The sequence below is a fragment of the Aegilops tauschii genome, chromosome 6 (assembly GCF_002575655.3).
Source record: "Aegilops tauschii subsp. strangulata cultivar AL8/78 chromosome 6, Aet v6.0, whole genome shotgun sequence".
Lineage (NCBI taxonomy): Eukaryota > Viridiplantae > Streptophyta > Magnoliopsida > Poales > Poaceae > Aegilops > Aegilops tauschii.
Genome location: NC_053040.3, coordinates 389,044,823 through 389,068,071, shown reverse-complemented (window position 1 = coordinate 389,068,071; position 23,249 = coordinate 389,044,823).

Sequence of the window (23,249 nt, the reverse complement as noted above, 5' to 3'; positions counted from 1 at the left end):
CGAGACAAGGTGATCCAATGTCCCCTATTCTGTTCAACATTGTGGTTGATATGTTGGTAATTCTGATAGGCAGGGCAAAGGAGGCCGGTCAGGTGGGTGGCTTAGTGCCTCATCTAGTTGATGGAGGTGTGCCCATCCTGCAGTACGCTGATGATACAATCATCTTTATGGAGCACGACTTGGCAAAAGCGAGAAATATGAAGCTGGTGTTATGCTTATTTGAACAATTGACCGGATTGAAGATTAACTTTCATAAAAGCGAGTTGTTCTGTTTTGGTAGAGCCAAGGAGGAACAAGAGGCTTATATGCAATTGTTTGGATGTGGATTGGGGACATTACCTTTCTCGTACTTAGGTATACCCATTCACCATCGTAAGCTGACAAACAGAGAATGGAAGTGTATCGAGGATCGGTTTGAGAAGAAACTGAGTTGCTTGAAGGGCAAACTCATGTCATATGGAGGCCGATTGATTCTGATTAATTTGGTGCTCACGAGTATGCCAATGTTTCTCTTATCTTTCTGGACTTCTATCGATCCCGATTCTTCTGGCAAAGTGATGAACTAAAGAGAAAATACAGACTTGCCAAATGGTATATCATCTGTCGACCAAAGGACTAGGGGGGCCATGGTATTGAGAATCTTGAAGTCAAAAACACATGTATTCTCAGTAAGTGGCTGTATAAATTATCAGTTGAGACTGAGGCCATGTCGGCGCAGATTCTACGTAGTAAGTATCTGCAGTCCAAGACTTTGTCCCAGGTGACAGTGAGACCGACTGACTCGCCTTTTTGGAAGGGACTTATGAGAGTCAAAGTAGCCTTCTTTAATAGGACAAAGTTTATAGTCGGTAATGGCAGCACCACTCGCTTCTAGGAGGATACTTGGCTTGGTGAAACGCCGCTGGCGCTTCAGTATCCGTCCCTGTACAGTATTGTTCAACGACGTGATGCTTTTGTTGCAAAGATTTTGCAGTCCATTCCCCTTAATATTCAGTTTAGGAGGACGCTTGTTCGCAACCGGTGGGAAGCGTGGCTCCATTTGGTGAGTGGACTGATGGAGGTTCAGCTATCTTATCAGTCCGATCAGTTGTGCTGGAAACTTACTAGGTCTGGAGAGTTCACAGTTAAATCGATGTATATCAATGTCATTAACTCTAGTGCCATTCCTAGTTCCAAATATGTTTGGAAAGTCAAAGTTCCTTTGAAAATTAAAGTGTTTATGTGGTTTGTACATAAACAAGTCATTCTAACAAAGGATAACTTGGTAAAGCGCAACTGGACAGGATCTACTAGGTGTAGTTTCTGTGATCGGGATGAAACTATCAAGCACTTATTCTTTGATTGCCCGTTTGCCAAAGTGTTGTGGCACACGGTGCACATTGCCTTTAACATTTCTCCTCCGAATTCTGTTAGTACGTTATTTGGAACGTGGCTTGTTGGGATAGAGTCCGAAACAGCTAGACACATTCGCGCAAGAGTATGTGCTTTATTGTGGGCAATTTGGAACTGCAGAAATGATTTGGCTTTTAACAGAACAACAAATATTCATTTTTTGCAGGTTATTTTCCGAGCCACTGCGCTGATCCGTATGTGGTCGTTACTCACTTCGACGGAGGCCAGGGAGCGTTTGGTTACTGGATCTATCTGCTGGGAGATGGTAGCTCGGGATATCTTCAACCGGTTTGGCTGGCGGTCATGTAATATGATAGGCGATTAGTTTACCTATCTTCGTTATGATAGCCGGTTGTGGCCTATTGGCATTTGTGTTTGGCGTTGTGGCTCTCCATGAGCTTGCCGTTATTTTGTTTTCAAACTGTAAGACCTTGTTGAACCTCTTTATTTATCTATAAAGGTGGCCGTATGCATCGTTCTGATGCAGAGGCCGGGGAGTTCCCCCTTTTCAAAAAAAAAGCTAGGCATGATGATTTCAATGATGCTCATATAAAAGATAAGAATTGAAACATAAAGAGAGCATCATGAAGAATATGACTAGCACATTTAAGTCTAACCCACTTCCTATGCATAGGGATTTTGTGAGCAAACAACTTATGGGAACAATAATCAACTAGCATAGGAAGGCAAAACAAGCATAACTTACAAGCATATATTCCTCCCTCATAATAATTTTCAGTAGCATCATGAATGAATTCAACAATATAACCATCACATAAAGCATTCTTTTCATGATCCATAAGCATAGAAATTTTATTACTCTCCACATAAGCAAAATTCTTTTCATTCGGAATAGTGGGAGTATCATAAGAAACTCGAATACTATAAATTGTTTCCATATTAAAAGAGTAATGTTCAGGAAAAGGGTAATCATAATCATGACAAGTTTTATAAATATAATCATCACTACTTTTTATAGCATAAGTTTCATCACAATAATCATCATAAGTAGCAACTTTGTTCTCATCATAATCAATTGAAACCTCTTTCGAAATAGTGGATTCATCACTAAATAAAGTCATGGCCTCTCCAAATCCACTTTCATAAATATTATAAGATTCAACACCCTCCAAAATAGTGGGATCATTACTTCCTAAAGTTGACACTCTTCCAAACCCACTTTCATCAATATAACCATCATAAATAGGAGGCATGCTATCATAATAAATTTGCTCATCAAAACTTGGGAGGCTAAAAATATCATCTTCATTAAACATAGCATCCCCAAGCTTGGGACAAACATTAATTGCAGCAAATATATTCTCAAACATGTCATTCTCATCAAACATAGCATCCCCAAGCTTGGGCCTTTTCATATCATAAGCATAATCACTCTCATCATTAATAGTATGGATAGCACCAATAGTATAGCAATTATCATCATCACAATGAGTAATAGGAGCAACATCATTTGGGAGGGATACCTTTCTACCTTTGCTTCTCCGTCTTTTCTTTTTCTTCTTCACATCATGTGTGGGTTTAACCCTCTTTTTGGAGCTCCTTATTAATGATATTGGTTGAATAGAAGGCTCCTCCTCGTTACCTGATTCATCATAAGAAATAATAGGAGAATATTGGGAAGTCTCTCCCCTTTCATTAGTATTCTCTTCATCTTCTATTTGTTTTCTTTTCTTTATGTAATTGGCAATATAAGGATTTTCAATGCAATTCACCGCACAATACATAAAAATTTCTTCTAGATCAAAATCAAGAACTTTATCAATGACAAATTCTGGCATATCCTTAGTTATACGTTTCATTTCTTCATAACCCAAAAGCAAACTAAGTTCATTATGATGTGCAAGGGAAATCAAGTCATCACAATTTTTGGACACGATACGATCATGAAATAATTTGCATTGGGGATTTAAATAATCACGTTCGTTGCAAAGTTCACAAGGATGGCAAAGAAATTTTAAATTTTCAGCACAAGTATCTAGCCTCTCTTGCAACCATTTAGTTTCTAAATACTTATGCCTCTTGCAAAATCTATCTTCCCTATTTGGTGTGTACTTGCAAACTCTATACACTCCAAAAAAATGACATGCTTATAAGAGACATTCTCATCATGACTAGTGCAATCATCATTAGTACTATTGATATTCAAAGAGTTCATACTAACAACATTGCAATCATACTCATCATTCAAAGATTTAGTGCCAAACATTCTAATGCATTCTTCCTCTAGCAATTGAGCACAATTATCGGAATCCTTATTTTCATGAAAGATATTAAAAAGATGAAGCATATGAGGCACCCTCAATTCCAATTTTTTTGTAGTTTTCTTTTATGAACTAAACTAGTGATAAAACAAGAAACTAAAAGATTTGATTGCAAGATCTAAAGGTATACCTTCAAGCACTCACCTCCCCGGCAACAGCGCCAGAAACTGCTTGATGTCTACTACGCAACCTTCTTCTTATAGACGTTGTTGGGCCTCCAACTGCAGAGGTTTGTAGGACAATAGCAAATTTCCCTCAAGTGGATGACCTAAGGTTTATCAATCCATGGGAGGCATAGGATGAAGATGGTCTCTCTCAAACAACCCTGCAACCAAATAACAAAGAGTCTCTTGTGTCCCCAACACACCCAATACAATGGTAAATTGTATAGGTGCACTAGTTCGGTGAAGAGATGGTGATACAAGTGCAATATGGATGATAGATATGAGTATTTGTAATCTGAAAATATAAAAGCAGCAAGGTAACTAATGATAAAATTGAGCGTAAACGGTATTGCAATGCGTTGAAACAAGGCCTAGGGTTCATACTTTCACTAGTGCAAGTTCTCTCAACAACAATAACATAATTGGAACATATAACTATCCCTCAACATGCAACAAAGAGTCACTCCAAAGTCACTAATAGCGGAGAACAAACAAAGAGATTATGGTAGGGTACGAAACCACCTCAAAGTTATCTGTTCTGATCGATCTATTCAAGAGTCTGTAGTAAAATAACACGAAGCTATTCTTTCCGTTCAATCTATCATAGAGTTCGTACTATCGGATCACGGGTTCCGGCAAAACCCTCAAGGTTCGAACACTGGGGTGCGCGTGAAGATTTCCTCCCTACCGATCCACGCCCTAGCTCGCTAAGATCTCGCGGACGAACTCACAACACGAAAGACACGAGCTTTATACTGGTTCGGGCCACCGTTGTGGTGTAATACCCTACTCCAGTGTGGTGGTTGTGGATTGCCTATTGGGCTGATGATGAACAGTACAAGGGGAAGAACAACCTCCTGAGGTTGAGGTGTTCTTGTGCTCGGTGTGTGGCTAAGGATTGGATGAGATGCCTCTATATGAGTTATCCTCTACTGTGGTGGCTAGTTCTACTTATATAGGCCCTGGTCCTCTCCCCAAATATTGAGCGGGAAGGGAGCCAACAACGGCCAATTTGAAAGGGGACAACTAGTACAGCTTATCCTGACAAAAGCGGTCTTCGCCTGTGAAAGGCTCTGGTGGTGACGCCGTCTTGGGCTCCATGGTGACCTCCGTCTTGCCGTCCTGCTGGTCTTGGTCTCGTTGCACCGATAAGGATACCTTTGCTTGATGCCTCGGTACTCCAAGCCTGCGCTTGCCCCTTTAGCACCAAAGAGGAAACGAGGACACTGCACGCGGTGGCGCCCGCCTGGTCTCGATCGTCATGGCTTACGTCACGAGAACCTCGCGAGGTTTGCCTTGCCTTGATCTCTCCGCCCCTCGTGAGCCTGCCTGGCGAGGCCTCTCCTAAGGAGGTCTTGCGTCGTCCGCCTCGCGAGGGTCTTGAATGCCTTGTCGATGAAGATGGGTCGTACATGCCTGCTAGCACAGCCACGCCGTGGGCCGCAGGCAGGCAAGTCTGGGGAACCCCGTTCCCAGAACACCGACAGTAGCCCCCGGGCCCAAGGCGCGCTCGGGCTTGACTTCGAGGCGAAGCCAAAGGTCAAGTGCGGAGCGCCGCAGGCCCCAAAAGCCTGCGGCCTTGGTCGACGCTGGCAGTTGATTGGATGTGGGCGTCTCTGATTCCCCACGATGCCTCGGCAAATGCCCGACTTGACAAAAGACTGGCGCGGACAACGCTTGCCTTCACTGTTCCCCTTCGCCTTGCTCCAGATCCCCTTCCTTGTGCCCTGCTTCCGAAATCCTCAGATCTGCTTCCATCTCCTCCCGCACCAGCGACCGATGGCGCCGCGCAAGGTCAAGCCCTCTGCGTCGCCGGCTTGGTACGAGCCTGCTCTCGACGCGCCCAACGTCTCGGAGAAGAGCCTCGCCTCCACGTGCTTGCTGCTGGCGGGTGAGAGCAACGAATGGGGGAAGACGGAGCTTCGGGCTGCCTCCGTCGAGCCGGAGCCTGAGGGGAGCATGTTCTTCCCCTTCTTCACGAGCAGCATCGCCGCCGGGCTGGTTTCCCCCTTCTCTGACTTCTTCTATGAGGTCCTCGACCACTTCGGGCTGCAGGCGCTGCATCTCCATCCCAACTCCATCCTTCTCCTATCCATCTTCGCTTACTATTGCGAGGCGTATCTGGGCGTGATGTCGTCCGTGGCTCTACTGCGCCACTTCTTCCTTCGCCTTAGCGATGGTCATATCTCCGGGTGTGCCAATTTCATCACGTTCGGCAAGGCCGATTCGATCTCGAACACCGGGAAGAGGGTCGACAACCTCATGGCCAAATGGGTCATGATGAGTGCCAAGTGCGTCCATCCTTGCCTGGAACTGCCGACGGAGGTGCCCCAGTCTGACAAGGGGTGGTCCCGTGCAGAGCTCACTAACGAGCGGACGTCGTCGGTGTTGGAGCAGATGATGACTGACTTGAAGCCGGGCAACGCGAAGGCGGCCAATGTGACGGGGACCATGCTCCTGAGGGAATTCCTGACACTGCGCGTTGCTCCACTTCAGGCGCGTGCGCGCCCCTTGTGGAAGCTTGGAGATGAAGAGGACAAGGTTCGCCTGAGGCCGGAGGCCCTGCCTGACGATGAGCTGACTGCCGTCCTGCGCCTCTTGGTTGGGGACAACCAAGAGTACCCGCCGAGCGCCTTCATTCCTTTGTTCCACCGCAAGGACTGGGAGCAGATTGTGGCCTCCAGGCCGACCTTTGACGCGCGCGGGCTGGTGCTGCCCACGCCCTCTGGAGGCCCGGCGGTGCCGAAGCCGGTGGAGCTGTCTTCTGACGAGTCCCGTGGGGAGGAAGAAGAGGAGGTGGACTCGGAGACGACCCCCGAGGAGATGGGAGAAACCCCTCCCTTGAGCAAGGCTAACATCCTCCGCGCCCTTCCTGATGACGCCGAGGTCGACACCCGCCGAGGGGAGGGAGAGCTGCCCGCTATCCCGACGAAGGGCAGGTCGTCGCTAATTTCTCGAGGTGTTGCCTCCGCCTTGACGCCACCTAGAGCCGGCTCCGGCCCTTCTGTTGTGCCGTCTTCTACTTCCGGGGCCTATGTGCCCACTCCTCAGGCCCCGACGCTTTCGGGTTTCATGCTCCCCAAGCGGAAGGTGGACTATGTCGCGGTGGACTAGTAAGTGCTTCGAGCTTCATCTTGTTCCTACCTGTGCTCGCCATTTTCTGACGTTCACCTTTGGTTGATCCGTCCGATGTCTTCGGCGAAGAAGAGGAAGGAGGATGCAGCGGCCGCGCCTCCTTCTGCGGAGAAAGGAGGCGACAGCACTCGCACCTCCCCAGCCCGGTCGCCCTCGCGAGGCCAAGAGGAGCATCGTCGGGAGGAGTCAGCCCCCGTGGCCCCGCTGGCTCCAAAAGTGCCGGTGCCCGGCTCGGCTGATGAGGTCCCAAAGGCTCAGGAGCCCTCGATCTTCCAGGCTCTGGTGATTACGCTGCCCCCTCCTCCTGCTGCGTCTCTGGTTCCAGGTTCTTCCGCTTCCTCTTTCGTCTTGGAGCGCGCCCTTTCGGAGATGGCCCAGCTGCGAGAAGATCTCCTGAGCGCGGACCCGCGCCTGGTGGCCGGCCGCCTGGTGGCCGGCCGCCTGGAGCTGGCTTCACTCCGACTCGGAGGTTCGAGCGTTGCTGAGCCAGGTGATACGTCTCCGTCGTATCTATAATTTTTGATTGTTCCATGCCAATATTATTCAACTTTCATATACTTTTGGCAACTTTTTATACTATTTTTGGGACTAACATATTGATCCAGTGCCCAGTGCCAGTTCCTGTCTGTTGCATGTTTTATGTTTCGCAGAATATCCATATCAAACGGAATCCAAATGGGATAAAAACGGACGGAGCTTATTTTTGGAATATTCGGAAAATCTGGGAGAAAGATCAACGCGAAACGGTGTCCGCGGTGGCCACGAGGCAGGGGGGCGCGCCTGACAAAAGGTCTAGATAACCCACAAGTTTAGGGGATCAATTGTAGCCTCTTCCGATAAGTAAGAGTGTCGAACCCAACGAGGAGCTAAAGGTAGAACAAATATTCCCTCAAGTTCTATCGACCACCGATACAACTCTACGCACGCTTAACGTTCGCTTTACCTAGAATAAGTATGAAACTAGAAGTACTTTGTAGGTGTTGTTGGATAGGTTTGCAAGAATATAAAGAGCGCGTAAATAAAAGCTAGGGGATGTTTAGATAAAGACACAACTAAATTAGTTTTAGTAGAGAGCTTTTTGTTACGAGAAAGTTATTTGTCCCTAGGCAATCGATAACTAGACCGGTAATCATTATTGCAATTTTATTTGAGGGAGAGGCATAAGCTAACATACTTTCTCTACTTGGATCATATGCACTTATGATTGGAACTCTAGCAAGCATCCGCAACTACTAAAGATCATTAAGGTAAAACCCAGCCATAGCATTAAAGTATCAAGTCCCCTTTATCCCATACGCAAACAACCTACTTACTCGGGCCTGTGCTTCTGTCACTCACGCCACCCACCATAAGCAAATCATGAACATATTGCAAACCCTACAGCGGGGATCCCTCACGCTTGCGCGACACGGAGAGCACCATAGGACAGCACCAATAATAAAACATGCAACTCAAACCAATCTTGATCATCAAATAGCCCATAGGACAAAACAGATCTACTCAAACATCATAGGATAGTCATACATCATTGGGAAATAATATATAGCGTTGAGCACCATGTTTAAGTAGAGATTACAGCGGGTAAGAGAGAGGTTACACCGCTGCATAGAGGGGGGAAGAGTTGGTGATGATGGCGGTGAAGTTGTGGGTGAAGATTGCGGTGATGATGATGGCCAAGGCAGCGTTCCGGCGCTACCGGAAGAGAAGGGGAGAGGGGGCCCCTTCGTCTTCTTCTTCCTTGACCTCCTCCCTAGATGGGAGAAGGGTTTCCCCTCTGTTCCTTGGCCTCCATGGCGTGGGAGGGGCGAGAGCCCCTCCGAGATCGGATCTGTCTCTCTGTCTCTCTCTGTTTCTGCATTTCCTTCGCTGCCCTTTCACCGTTTCGTATATATATGGAGATCCATAACTCCGATTGGGCAGAAACCTTCGCCGTGATTTTTTACCAAAAATTAGCTTTCTTGCGGCCGAAGAAGGGCATGAACTGCCTTACAGGTGGCCCACGAGGGTCATGGGCGCGCGCCCCTGCCTCGTGGCCACCTCTGACACCGTTTCGCGTTGATCTTTCTCCCAGATTTTCCAAATATTCCAAAAATAAGCTCCGTCCATTTTTATCCCGTTTGGATTCCGTTTGATATGGATATTCTGCGAAACATAAAACATGCAACAAACAGGAACTGGCACTGGGCACTGGATCAATATGTTAGTCCCAAAAATAGTATAAAAAGTTGCCAAAAGTATATGAAAATTGAATAATATTGGCATGGAACAATCAAAAATTATAGATACGACGGAGACGTATCAGCATCCCCAAGCTTAATTCCTGCTCGTCCTCGAGTAGGTAAATGATAAAAAAAAGATAATTTTTGATGTGGAATGCTACCTAGCATAATCTTGATCATGTATCTAATCATGGCATGAATATTAAGATATGAGTGATTCAAAGCGATAGTCTATCATTTGACATAAAAACAACAATACTTCAAGCCTACTAATAAAGCAATCATGTCTTTTCAAAATAACATGGCCAAAGAAAGTTATCCCTACAAAATCATATAGTCTGGCTATGCTCCATCTTCACCACACAAAATATTTAAATCATGCACAACCCCGATGACAAGCCAAGTAATTGTTTCATACTTTTGATGTTCTCAAACCTTTTCAACTTTCACGCAATACATGAGCGTGAGCCATGGACATAGCACTATAGGTGGAATAGAATATGATGGTGGAGGTTGTGTGGAGAAGACAAAAAGGAGAAAGTCTCACATCGACGCGGCTAATCAACGGGCTATGGAGATGCCCATCAATTGATGTCCATGTGAGGAGTAGGGATTGCCATGCAACGGATGCACTAAGAGTTATAAGTGTATGAAAGCTCAAACTGAAAACTAAGTGGGTGTGCATCCAACTTGCTTGCTGATGAAGACCTCAGGCATTTGAGGAAGGCCATCATCGGAATATACAAGCCAAGTTCTATAATGAAAATTCCCACTAGTATATGAAAGTGATAACTCAAGAGACTCTCTATATGAAGAACATGGTGCTACTCTGAAGCACAAGTGTGGTAAAAGGATAGTAACATTGCCCCTTCTCTCTTTTTCTCTCATTTTTTATTTTCTCTTTTTTTGGTGGGCTTATTTGGCCTTTTTTTTATTTGGGCTTCTTTGGCCTCTTTTATTTTGATAATCTCACATGGGACAATGTTCTAATAATGATGATCATCACACTTTTATTTACTTACAACTCAATGTTACAACTCGATACTAGAACAAGGATATGACTCTATATGAATGCCTCTGGCAGTGTACCAGGATGTGCAATGATCTAGCATAGCAAAGATATCAAAAAACGGACAAGCCATGAAAACATCATGCTAGCTATCTTACGATCATGCAAAGCAATATGACATTAAATGCTCAAGTCATGTATATGATGATGATGGAAGTTGCATGGCAATATATCTCGGAATGGCTATGGAAATGCCATGATAGGTAGGTATGGTGGCTGTTTTGAGGAAGATATAAGGAGGTTTATGTGTGATAGAGCGTATCGTATCACGGGGTTTGGATGCACCGGCGAAGTTTGCACCAACTCTCGAGGTGAGAAAGGGCAATGCGCGGTACCGAAGAGGCTAGCAATGATGGAAGGGTGAGAGTGCGTATAATCCATGGACTCAACATTAGTCATAAGGAACTCACATACTTATTGCAAAAATCTATTAGTCATCGAAACAAAGTACTACGCGCATGCTCCTAGGGGGATAGATTGGTAGGAAAAGACCATCGCTCGTCCCCGACCGCCACTCATAAGGAAGACAATCAATAAATAAATCATGCTCCGACTTCATCACATAACGGTTCACCATACGTGCATGCTACGGGAATCACAAACTTCGACACAAGTATTTCTACAATCCACAACTACCCACTAGCATGACTCTAATATCACCATATTTATATCGCAAAACTATTGCAAGGAATCAAACATATCATATTCAGTGATCTACAAGTTTTATGTAGGATTTTATGACTAACCATGTGAATGACCAATTCCTGTCATCTCTCTAAATAGATATAAGTGAAACAAGAGATTTTAATCCTTTCTACAAAAGATATGCCCACGCTCTAACAAATATAAGTGAAGCAAAAGAGCATTCTACAAATGGCGGTTGTCTAAGTGAAGAGAAACAGGCAATCCAAACTTCAAATGATATAAGTGAAGCACATGAAGCATTCTATAAAGCCATACTCAAAAGATATAAGTGAAGTGCAAAGAGCATTCTATAAATCAACCAAGGACTATCTCATACCAGCATGGTGCATAAAAGAAAAATGAAAACTAAATGCAAAAGACACTCCAAGATTTGCACATATCGCATGAACGAAACGAATCCGAAAACATACCGATACTTGTTGAAGAAAGAGGGAATACCTTCCGGGGCATCCCCAAGCTTAGACACTTGAGTCTCCTTGAATATTTACTAGGGGTGCCTCGGGCATCCCCAAGCTTGAGACCTTGCCTCTCTTCCTTCTTCTCACATCGAAACCTTCTCGATCATCGAACACTTCGTCCACACAAAACTTCAACAGAAAACTCGGTAAGATCCGTTAGTATAATAAAGCAAATCACCACTCTAAGTACTGTTGCAAACCAATTCATATTTTATTTTTGCATTGTGTCTACTGTAATATAACTTTTTCATGGCTTAATCCACTGATATAAATTGATAGTTTCATCAAAACAAGCAAACTATGCATCAAAAACAGAATCTGTCAAAAACAGAACAGTCTGTAACAATCTGAACATTCACCATACTTCTGATACTTGAAAAATTCTGCAAAAATTAGGAAAAATTAAAAATTTGTACAGAAAGACAGTGCAAGAAGAATCAGAACCGTTTGACGTTCCAGTAAAAAATTAAAATTCGCGCACTACAGCCAAAGTTTCTGTCCTGCACCGCACAAACCAACAAGCATTGTAAACATCCTAAAGGCAAACCTTGGCACATTATTTTTATAATACAGTGGAATTGTACAAGGGGATAATTATTTTTGTTGAAAAGTTTCTGTAATCAAGATTCACAAAGTTTCCGTGAGCATGAACAAAGTTCAAGGAGCTCTCCCACTTCAACAATGCTTGTCTTTCTCACTTTCACTTTCCTTTTTGAAAAAGTTTTGGGTTCCCCTCTTTATTTTTGTTGTTTTTAAACTGTATGAAAGCACTCAACAGAAATAAATGACTCTCTAAAACTTCCGGGTTGTCTCCCTGGCAGCGCTTTCTTTAAAGCCATTAAGCTAGGCATATAGTGCTCAAGTAATGGATCCACCGGATCCCAAGGTACATCAAAGCCAATTTTAATTAACAATGATTTGTAATTTAGTAATGAGCACAAGGCAACATATATCATGCAACAACGAAGTCTAACTCTCTTCCTATGCATCGGCATGTCATAAAAGAACAATTCATGCACACATAGTAAAGGCCAATGCATAGTATAAACAGTTTCTTGCAATTTTATTGTGTTGGAAATATAGAGAGGTGGAGATATAGTTCCTCTCTCATAATAATTGCAAGTAGGAGCAGCAAGCACATGCGTATTAAATTCATCAAAATCGTCATGTGCAACGGTAAAAGGCAACCCATCAATATAATCCTTAATAAGGGCAAACTTCTCCGATATAGTGTAGTTTGGAGAATTCAAAAAGATAATAGGACTATCATGCGTGGGTGCAATAGCAACAAATTCATGTTTAACATAAGGAACTATAGCAAGTTCATCTCCATAAGCATAATTCATATTGGCATCTTGGCCACAAGCATAGCAAGCATCATCAAAAAGGGATATTTCAAGAGAATCAATGGGATCATAACAATCATCATAGCATTCATCCTTCGGTAAGCACGAAGGGAAATTAAACAATGTATGAGTTGAAGAGTTACTCTCATTAGAAGGTGGGCACGGGTAGCTAATCCGCTCTTCCTCCTTTTGTTCTTCGCTCTCCTCCTCATCTTTTTCATCCAATGAGCTCATAGTTTCATCAACTTCTTCTTCCATAGATTCCTGCAAAATATTAGTCTCTTCTTGGACAGCGGAGACTTTCTCAATAAGTGCATTAATATCGGAATTGTATTCATAATTATCATAGCAATATTTGAGGATAGCTAAATTTTCAGGTCTATAACCAACATCGTCAAAATTTTCAAACTCTTTAAACATAGATTCAATTTCATAAGCACTCATACAAGCAACAAATTCTTCTATTTGTTCCACATCATAATAATCATATATACCATTAGCATAAGAAGCTAAGGTTTTATTGTCATTAAATTTGCATGAAAAGGGAAGGTGTGGAGCCTTCATCCTAGAGCAACAAGTATAATCATAACTCAAGCATAGTTGCCGAGCATACCACTTCAATATGTGAATTTGATCCCATAATAGTTTCCCTTTTTGTGTCAAGCGATAATCCCTAAAGTATTCACGTTGATCCAACGTTACTCCCATTACCAAATTGAATGGGGTTTTCTCTGGATTATCAAAGTAGTACATAATATCTTTCACATAACCAACATCGAGGGTTTTAGGAGGTTCCTCATCTCCATGAGTAGCAAGTACACCTAATTTTTTTGGTATTTCGTGTTCCATATCCATAACTAAAGATAGAGAACAACTAAGAACAGCAAATAAAATTTACTTAGTGATAAAGCAAACAAGCACACACGGGAATATTCACCCCACGCTATTGCTCCCCGGCAACGGCGCCAAAAAAAGGTCTTGATAACCCACAAGTATAGGGGATCAATTGTAGCCTCTTTCGATAAGTAAGAGTGTCAAACCCAACGAGGAGCTAAAGGTAGAACAAATATTCCCTCAAGTTCTATCGACCACCGATACAACTCTACGCACGCTTAACGTTCGCTTTACCTAGAACAAGTATGAAACTAGAAGTACTTTGCAGGTATTGTTGGATAGGTTTGCAAGAATATGAAGAGCGCGTAAATAAAAGCTAGGGGATGTTTAGATAAAGACACAACTAAATTAGTTTTAGTAGAGAGCTTTTTGTTACGAGAAAGTTATTTGTCCCTAGGCAATCGATAACTAGACCGGTAATCATTATTGCAATTTTATTTGAGGGAGAGGCATAAGCTAACACACTTTCTCTACTTGGATCATATGCACTTATGATTGGAACTCTAGTAAGCATCTGCAACTACTAAAGATCATTAAGGTAAAACCCAACCATAGCATTAAAGTATCAAGTCCCCTTTATCCCATACGCAAACAACCTACTTACTCGGGCCTGTGCTTCTGTCACTCACGCCACCCACCATAAGCAAATCATGAACATATTGCAAACCCTACAGCGGGGATCCCTCACGCTTGCGCGACATGGAGAGCACCATAGGACAGCACCAATAATAAAACATGCAACTCAAACCAATCTTGATCATCAAATAGCCCATAGGACAAAACAGATCTACTCAAACATCATAGGATAGCCATACATCATTGGGAAATAATATATAGCGTTGAGCACCATGTTTAAGTAGAGATTACAGCGGGTAAGAGAGAGGTTACACCGCTGCATAGAGGGGGGAAGAGTTGGTGATGATGGCGGTGAAGTTGTGGGTGAAGATTGCGGTGATGATGATGGCCACGACAGCATTCCGGCGCCACCGGAAGAGAAGGGGAGAGGGGGCCCCTTCGTCTTCTTCTTCCTTGACCTCCTCCCTAGATGGGAGAAGGGTTTCCCCTCTGGTCCTTGGCCTCCATGGCGTGGGAGGGGTGAGAGCCCCTCCGAGATCAGATCTGTCTCTCTGTCTCTCTCTATTTCTGCGTTTCCTTCGCTGCCCTTTCACCGTTTCGTATATATATGGAGATCCGTAACTCCGATTGGCTGAAACCTTCGCCATGATTTTTTACCAAAAAAATAGCTTTCTTGCGGCCGAAGAAGGGCATCAACCGCCTTACGGGTGGCCCACGAGGGTCAGGGGCACGCCCCCTGCCTCGTGGCCACCTCGGACACCGTTTCGCGTTGATCTTTCTCCCAGATTTTTCAAATATTCCAAAAATAAGCCCCGTCCATTTTTATCCCGTTTGGATTCCGTTTGATATGGATATTTTGCGAAACATAAAACATGCAACAGACAGGAACTGGCACTGGGCACTGGATCAATATGTTAGTCCCAAAAATAGTATAAAAAGTTGCCAAAAGTATATGAAAGTTGAATAATATTGGCATGGAACAATAAAAAATTATAGATACGACGGAGACGTATCACCAGGCCGCAGCGGCCTCCGAGAAGGAGAAGCAGGCCGCCGCCAGAGCTGCGGCCGATCGTGAGGCGGTGCTAAAGGACGCTGAGGCCGCCCGCGACCGCTGTCGAGAGCTGGAGGGTGAGCTGAAGAGCCTGCGCGACGAGCGCGCAAAAGAAGCGTGTGGCCGCAAAGCGAAGGAGGAGGAGATGAAGGCCCGAGAGGACGCCATCAAGGGCCGCGACGCCGAGCTAGGAGAACTGGCGAAGGTACAGGCCGCGGAGCGCGGCCGGCTGGAGGAGTTGGAGCGGAAGGCGAAGGCGAGGGGGCCGATCTCGACACCAAGGCGAAGGTCCTTGCCGAAGATCACGTGGCCTTCTCGCTTCTTGAGAAGAGGTCCAGCGTGGCGCTGAAGTCACTATACGAGAAGGGCTTGGAGAAGCCGCTGACCACCGACGAGGATGGCCCTACTCAGCTGCTTCCCCACTTAGTGAAGGCACTTGAGGAAGTCGTGGAGGGCATCGGTCCCATGGCTGAGGCAGAGGCTCGTGTCCTTTCTTCAACTGCGCTGACGCTTGTCTTCAGCCATCTATACCTTTGCGACCCCAATGCTCGTCTCGACGAGCTGCTGGAGCATGTAGCTGATGAACACTGCGCGGCTGCCACCGCAGCCGTGAAAGGTCAGGTGGAGGCCCTGTTGAAGAAGTTCCGCGGCTTCGTCCTGGCGCCCTCGACCGGCGATGTCACCGATCCTGCGGCTGGAGGTGCAGGTGAAGGCGACGCTACCAAGGGAGGAGCACCTTCTACGGGTGATGGCGGCGTCCAGGGGTGAATTGCTTGCGGTTGTGTCCCTGTCTTATCCCTGCAGTATGCATCAGGCCTCGTGGAGGCGTTAAACTTTCGTTTGATTTTGTGAGAACAATATGTCTTGTAATATTTGCTTCGAGATTTTGCAATTTTTCTTCCTATTTGCTTTGCGTTCTGCGTCGGCAGAGCCCGGCCCCGCGCATACCTCAACCGCCGTTGGGCCGACCGGGACTAGGACGGACCAAGGAGTGAGGGGCTACGTGACCAGTTAGGCTCCTGAGTCGCGATGCTCAGGAGTCCCCCTTGACGCGCAAACTGCTTATAGGAAGTTTTCGCGAGGATATGTTAATGCTCTACGTCGGCAGAGCCCGACCCCGCGCATACCTCAACCACCGTTGGGCCGACCGGAGACCAAGACGGACCAAGGAGTGAGGGGCTACGTGACCAGTTAGGCTCCTGAGTCGCGATGCTCAGGAGTCCCCCTTGACGTGCAAACAATCTCCATACCTTTGCCCTCACTGAGGCTCGGCTCGGGAGGGGCGTGGGACGACCAGGCCCGAGGGCCCTGGTTGGGTGGCGTACACTTGGGCGTGACCCGAGCGCAGCCCCCGTGCCCAGCCCCCTCGCGTGGCTCTCCCGAGGGGAGGCGTTGCGGTGAGGCCGGACACTGAGCTCTGGGGCTCCCTGAGGTTGGTACGGCTGTGAGGCCGCCCTCAGTTGTTTATCACCAGCGCGGAGCATAGTGCTTCCGCTTGTGCACGGGCATAGCCGCTCCTCGGCAGCGACAGCCAACGCGGAGCATGGTGCTTCCACTTGTGCGTGGGAGGGGGGCTCCCTCTGCGGAGAGCCCCCAGGGCATGTACAGCCCCGCCCTGACACGTGGCTTGCACGGCAGGGCTAGACGAGGTGTATCTGGGCACTCGTGAGCCAGCGCGGGACTCACGAGGCCCTACCTCAAGGCGGGTTGCGCCTGGTCTTGGTTCTTGTTCGCTGTGCTGGTCGTGCGAGGTGGTCAGACAACCTGCGCCGAACGAATCTCCTGAGGTTATCGCGTGAGAAATCCAAGAACCAATGGCCCCAGGAGGTGACGTGAACGGGGCCGGCCCACCAGACAGAGCTCAGCCGTTGGATTTATCGACGCTGCAGGGACGGGCCCGAGCACAGACGTCGTGCTCAACTTACTCACGCGAAGGGACCTGAAGAAAGACGGCCGGCGCGCGGCTCCCATGATGGGTGGCGATCGAGCAGGTAATAATCATAGGTAGATTAAGCATGGAAAGCAGCAGGCTTAAGTAAATGCAAGGGAGATACACGCCACTGGGTCAGGCCCGAGCGGCTTGGGGATGATGCAGCCCGAGGGGCGCCCCAACAAGGTAAGCTAAAGACATAAAAGGGGATACATGCCGCAGGGGCGGACCCACGCGGCCTGGGAATGATGCAGCCCTAGGGTTCCTCCCAGCTAAATAGACTTGGAAAATGTCACCTGGCTTTGTTGATGAAGGAGAGTTGGGGCAGCTGAAGGTACGCGGTGAAGGGATTGCTCCTCACGAGCCACCGGGGCCCTGAGCCTCGGGAGGCTCTGGGGGCTCAGATGGTTCCATGAGAACCGTCTCCATCTCCGTCAAGACGGCGTGGTGCCTGGCCTCCTGAGCCGCCAGGATGTGCTGCAAGTTGCGCTGGTAGGCGGACGACACACTTGGCATGCCAAAAGGCATGCGAACATAGCTGTGCGGTGGGCCCTCGCAGCGTCCCACGCACGAAGGCCAGAAAAGCTCCTGAGAAGCAGCCCTGTTGAGCCCTGGGACGTCGATGCAGACGCGCAGCCCGGCATCCTCGCCTGGATGGGAAGCTGCGCCTCGTGAGCGGCGGTCGCCGCGCATGGCCCTTGCGTCTTGCAATTCCTGAGTGGTCTTGGTGATGAACTCCTGAACGGTGGGCGATCCTTGCCTTGTGCCCTCCTGAGGGAAACGTGCCGCGAAGAACGCCTCCAAGTGGTGCCCAAGCGCCTCCCTCGTGATGTGGGCAAGGTCTGAGGCCCTCCAGAAGAGAGCCCCCGAGCCCTGCCCGAGAAGGGCGTCGGGCGCGCCTTCCTATGCGATGGAGGGAGGCGCCCCTAGAGCGGGCCCTGATCCTGATGAGGTTCCAACTGCGACGCCACCCTCCTGAGGTCCAGCACGGCGCAGCTGCTTCTTCTTCTTCGGGATGGCCTCAGGAGGGCCCTCGCCCTTGCTGTCGGGGTTGTTGATTGCTGCAGCTTGAAAGGCATGCTCGAGGGAGCACACCGCGTCTCTTTCCTCGCACAGGACTGTGATGATCCCGCCGCTTCCCGACATCCTGAGGACATTGTAGCCGTGATGGGTCACCGCCATGAACTTGGCCAGGGCTGGATACCCCAGGATGGCATTGTACGGCAGACGGATGTGCGCGACGTCGAAGTCGATGAGCTCCGTGCGGTAGTTCTTGCGTTCTCCGAAGGTGACAGGGAGGCGGACCTGCCCTATCGGTGTGGTGGAACCGTCGGTCACTCCTGAGAAAGGCTTGGTAGGCTGAAGCTGGTCATATGGCACTTGAAGGTTGTCGAACGTGTCGACGGACAGGACGTTGAGCCCTGCACCGCCGTCGATGAGGGTCTTGGTAACTTGCACGTTGCTGGTGACTGGTGAACAAAGCATCGGGAGGGCGCCAGCGGTAGCTGCGCACTTGAGCTGATCTGCCGACTTGAACGTGATGGGGCACTGGGACCATCTGAGCGGGCGTGTGGCCTCGAGCTTGGGAAGGACTGCATTCACCCCACGAGCAAACTGCTTGAAGATTCGCTGCGAGGCTGGGGCTTGAGCTCCAGCCAAGATGCAGGCGCTAGCACGCGGCTCCTGGAAGCCCCCAGCCCCCTCGTCTTGGTGGTGGTCGCCATTCCTTCTTGGTGGTGGCGGCAACGGAGGAAGGTCGGCGTTGCCCTGAGGGCGATCCTCACGAGGCTGGTCCCTCCAGGCGCCCTCGCGAGGCTGATCCTGCTGGTCTTGGTCTCGTTGCACCGATAAGGAAACCTTTGCTTGATGCCTCGGTACTCCGCGCCCGCGCTTGCCCCTTTAGCACCAAAGAGGAAACAAGGACACTGCGCACGCTGGCGCCCGCCTGGTCTCGATCGTCATGGCTTACATCACGAGAACCTCACGAGGTTTGCCTTGCCTTGATCTCTCCGCCCCTCATGAGCCTGCCTGGCGAGGCCACTCCTAAGGAGGTCTTGCGTCGTCCACCTCGCGAGGCTTTGCCCCTCGCGAGGGTCTTGAATGCCTTATCGATGAAGATGGGCTGTACAGGCCTGCTAGCACAGCCACGCCGTGGGCCGCAGGCAGACAAGTCTGGGGACCCCCATTCCCAGAGCGCCAACATGTACTAGAATAACACCTTAATACACAAATCAACCAAAACCCTAATGTCACCTAGATACTCCAATGTCACCACAAGTATCCACGGGTATGATTATACGATATGCATGACACAATCTCAGATTCATCTATTCAACCAACACAAAGTACTTCAAAGAGTGCCCCAAAGTTTCTACCGAAGAGTCAGGACGAAAACGTGTGCCAACCCCTATGCATAAGTTCACGAGGTCACGGAACCCGCAAGTTGATCACCAAAATATACATCAAGTAGATCACTGATATCCCATTGTCACCACAGATAAGCACATGCAAGACATACATCAAGTGTTCTCAAATCCTTAAAGACTCAATCTGATAAGATAACTTCAAAGGGAAAACTCAATCCATTACAAGAGAGTAGAAGGGGAGAACCATCATAAGATCCAACTATAATAGCAAAGCTCGCGATACATCAAGATCGTACCACCTCAAGAACACGAGAGAGAGAGAGAGAGAGAGATCAAACACATAGCTACTGGTACATACCCTGAGCCCCAAGAGTGAACTACTCCCTCCTCGTCATAGAGAGCGCCGGGATGATGAAGATGGCCACCGGAAAGGGACCCCCCCTCCGGCAGGGTGCCAAAACGGGTCTAGATTGGTTTTCGGTGGCTGCAGAGGCTTGCGGCGGCGGAACTCCCGATCTAGGTTGTGTTCTGGGGGTTTCTGTATATATAAGAGGTTTTGGCATCGAGAACAAGTTAGGGGGGTCCCCGGGCTGTCCACAAGGTAGGGGGCGCGCCCAGGGGGGTGGGCGCGCCTCCCACCCTCGTGGGCAGGCCGGGACTCTTCTGGCCCAACTCTTTTACTCCATGGCCTTCTTCTGGTCCAAAAATAAGCTCCGTCAAGTTTCAGGTCAATTGGACTCTGTTTGGTTTTCCTTTTCTGCGATACTCAAAAACAAGGAAAAAACAGGAAGTGGCATTGGGCTCTAGGTTAATAGGTTAGTCCCAAAAATCATATAAAATAGCATATAAAACATCCTATAAGGATAATATAATAGCATGAATACTTCATAAATTATAGATACGTTGGAAACGTATCACCCCCCCCCCCCGCCGGCCCCTCTATCCATGCCTCGCTCGAATACGTAATACACACACATACCTCTCTAGGCCGTGCCAAATGCATCAACTACACATTCACACATGTTACATCAAGTACCCCATTGATCTAAAAAGCCCTCTCTTCACGTTTATTTCGCATACAACATTCCTTTTGAATAAAGTGTGGCCAAAAATTATTTTAGAATTTCTACATATATACAACATTACAAAGTTATATGGAGGAGTATGAATGCTAATTTGCATTGCATGGTGCCCACAATGATATTTATTCCGCACTGTGAATTTCTATATTTTTATACTATATATAAAGTTAGTCATAATAAAAAGAAACGAAGAGCATCTCTCTCTCCATCGCATACCCCCCCTCTACGCCCCTTTCACGTACGCACACAAACTATCTCCAGGTCCTCTAAAAGTAAGCCCCCAGCACATTCACGCGTGTTTCATCTTTCTCTCCCGATATATACAATGACGATCATTGTATTTGAAGCGAAAGCACGATACATACATTGGACTTCAGAATCCACTCATTACGGTCACCATTTACGTTTTGTGGTTATTATACAGTCACGGGCTCACCGTACAACTCTGTATTTGCTCAAGACACGACTAGTTGACCAGTTAAACGCTCCACGTGGCACCTCTAGTGTTGCATCACATTATCTCACTACCATCGGCCCACCTGTCAGCTTGTATCTACTCTACATCTACACTCTTATAAAATATAAAATACACTCCTATAAAAAAGAAAGTTGGTGATGATGGTGTGCCTGCCATCCTGCAATATAGGCCGTCCGATTTATATCTGACTGATAGGAAAGAAACTATGACAATTTTGCAAAAAGGTACCCACACACCTCTCCACATTTGCAAATAAGGCCTTCCCTCGTTCATCCTTTTCTCTCACAAGATAAACTAGTCATACAAATGCATCTTGATGTTACATGCAACGCACGGGCATCTTGCTAGTAAGAATGAAAACAAACGACAAAAAAATATTGGATGGTGGTTCGAAGTCATGACCGCGGGCACAACGGATAAGGTGGCCTTGTATTGGTATGCTGAGCCATCTGTTTTAACACACATGAGCTGGTGTGGTGATTATACACACACGCACGCATGCACACGAACTGCATGCACGCAACACTCACACGAACACATGCACCCACGCACGCACGCAACACTCACACGTACACACGCAGCCACGCACGCACGCAACACTCACACGCACACACGCACGCATGCATGCACACACCAGTACACCACACGACCAACACACACTCTCACGCTCAAGTGCTCAACCTACACGTGCATGCGCACACATCAGGCCCTGACAGACACATACACAACCAGGTGATTCCCGCGCACGGGTTCGAGTCTTGTCGCGCCTGCGTAAATTTGTGTTTATCTGACCTTTTCCCTATGCGAACTAACAGGTGGGACCCACAAGGAACGTGGTCAATTTAACTAGTCAACATGGTGCCACACAGACTATTTGGCCGGTCAACAGAGTGCAATCCGATGTTGAACCGTGAGCAAGTGACCGTATAATCACCGCAAAACGTATATAGTGCCCGTAATCAGCTTATTCTGAAGTTCGGTGAACGTATTACGCTTTTCTCTCTGTAGGCCCTCCAAAACTACATCTCTACACGTTCTCGCATGTTACATCTAACAACTATGCAATACAGCACTACTACTACACTCTAACACAATAAATCATATGTGTTTTTAGTTTTACTAGATATCATATTGTTACTTAATTATTCAGTTTTCATACATTAAAATTGCCTTTGAAATGTATGGCCATTATCATATACCGCGCGGGAAAAATCCCGCCCTTTCCTGTTTAATCGGGTTTGTATCGATGGATCGTGCGAAACAGCAAAACTATAGTACTATACAGTACAAGTGACAGTTCACTGGGCCGTCGTGTCGTGTACTCCTCCGTCGTAAGAGTGGAGCGCTCGCTTTCATAAATCTTCTAGTCCCTTTCGCCAACATGTGGGACATCAAGCTATCGGGTCCACGTGCCATACCGGAATACAGTGCAGAGCAGCCGGGGTGAAGCACCCAGTCATGGCGCCGGCGTAGTAATGAGCAATGAGGCGTCAAATCACAAAGATGCACCTCTTCCATAGTTAAGTTGGAGGGACGAAGTAATAATGCTAAAAAAAGAAGTTGGAGGGACGAAGCAACCATCATTTCACTCGTTGCTGAATCCGCTTCTCCCTCATCTTCTTCAAGTTAACCACGTGTTGCTTCTGCCGTTGTTCTGCCTCATGTGGGACGCGGGTCGGCTTGGTAAAGCACTGACACGTGGGACCGCATGTTAGCAAACTGCCAGGACAACGTCCTCTAAAAATAAGAAACCTCCCCCGCCATCCGCGCGGCAAAATCACCTCCTTTTTACTAATCTTGATTCTATAATTTTTTAGATCAATATAATTGAGATTTGTATAGATAGCACACAGGAGCAAAACCAAGTGGTATAGTTAAGGGCATCCACAATGTGTAGCCAAATGTGAAAATAGCTTTTGGCATCGTGGGAACCATTGTGGACGGTGTTGCCAAAGCCAAAAGGATGGAACCGAAGCTCCCTGATCGATTGATTGAAGGAATAGAAAAATGCAACGTCTCTCCTCTTTCTCACGTGCTTGGACGCATGTACAGTATAGAGCACAGAGTCTACTCCCCTGTCCCTTCTATCACAAATCACA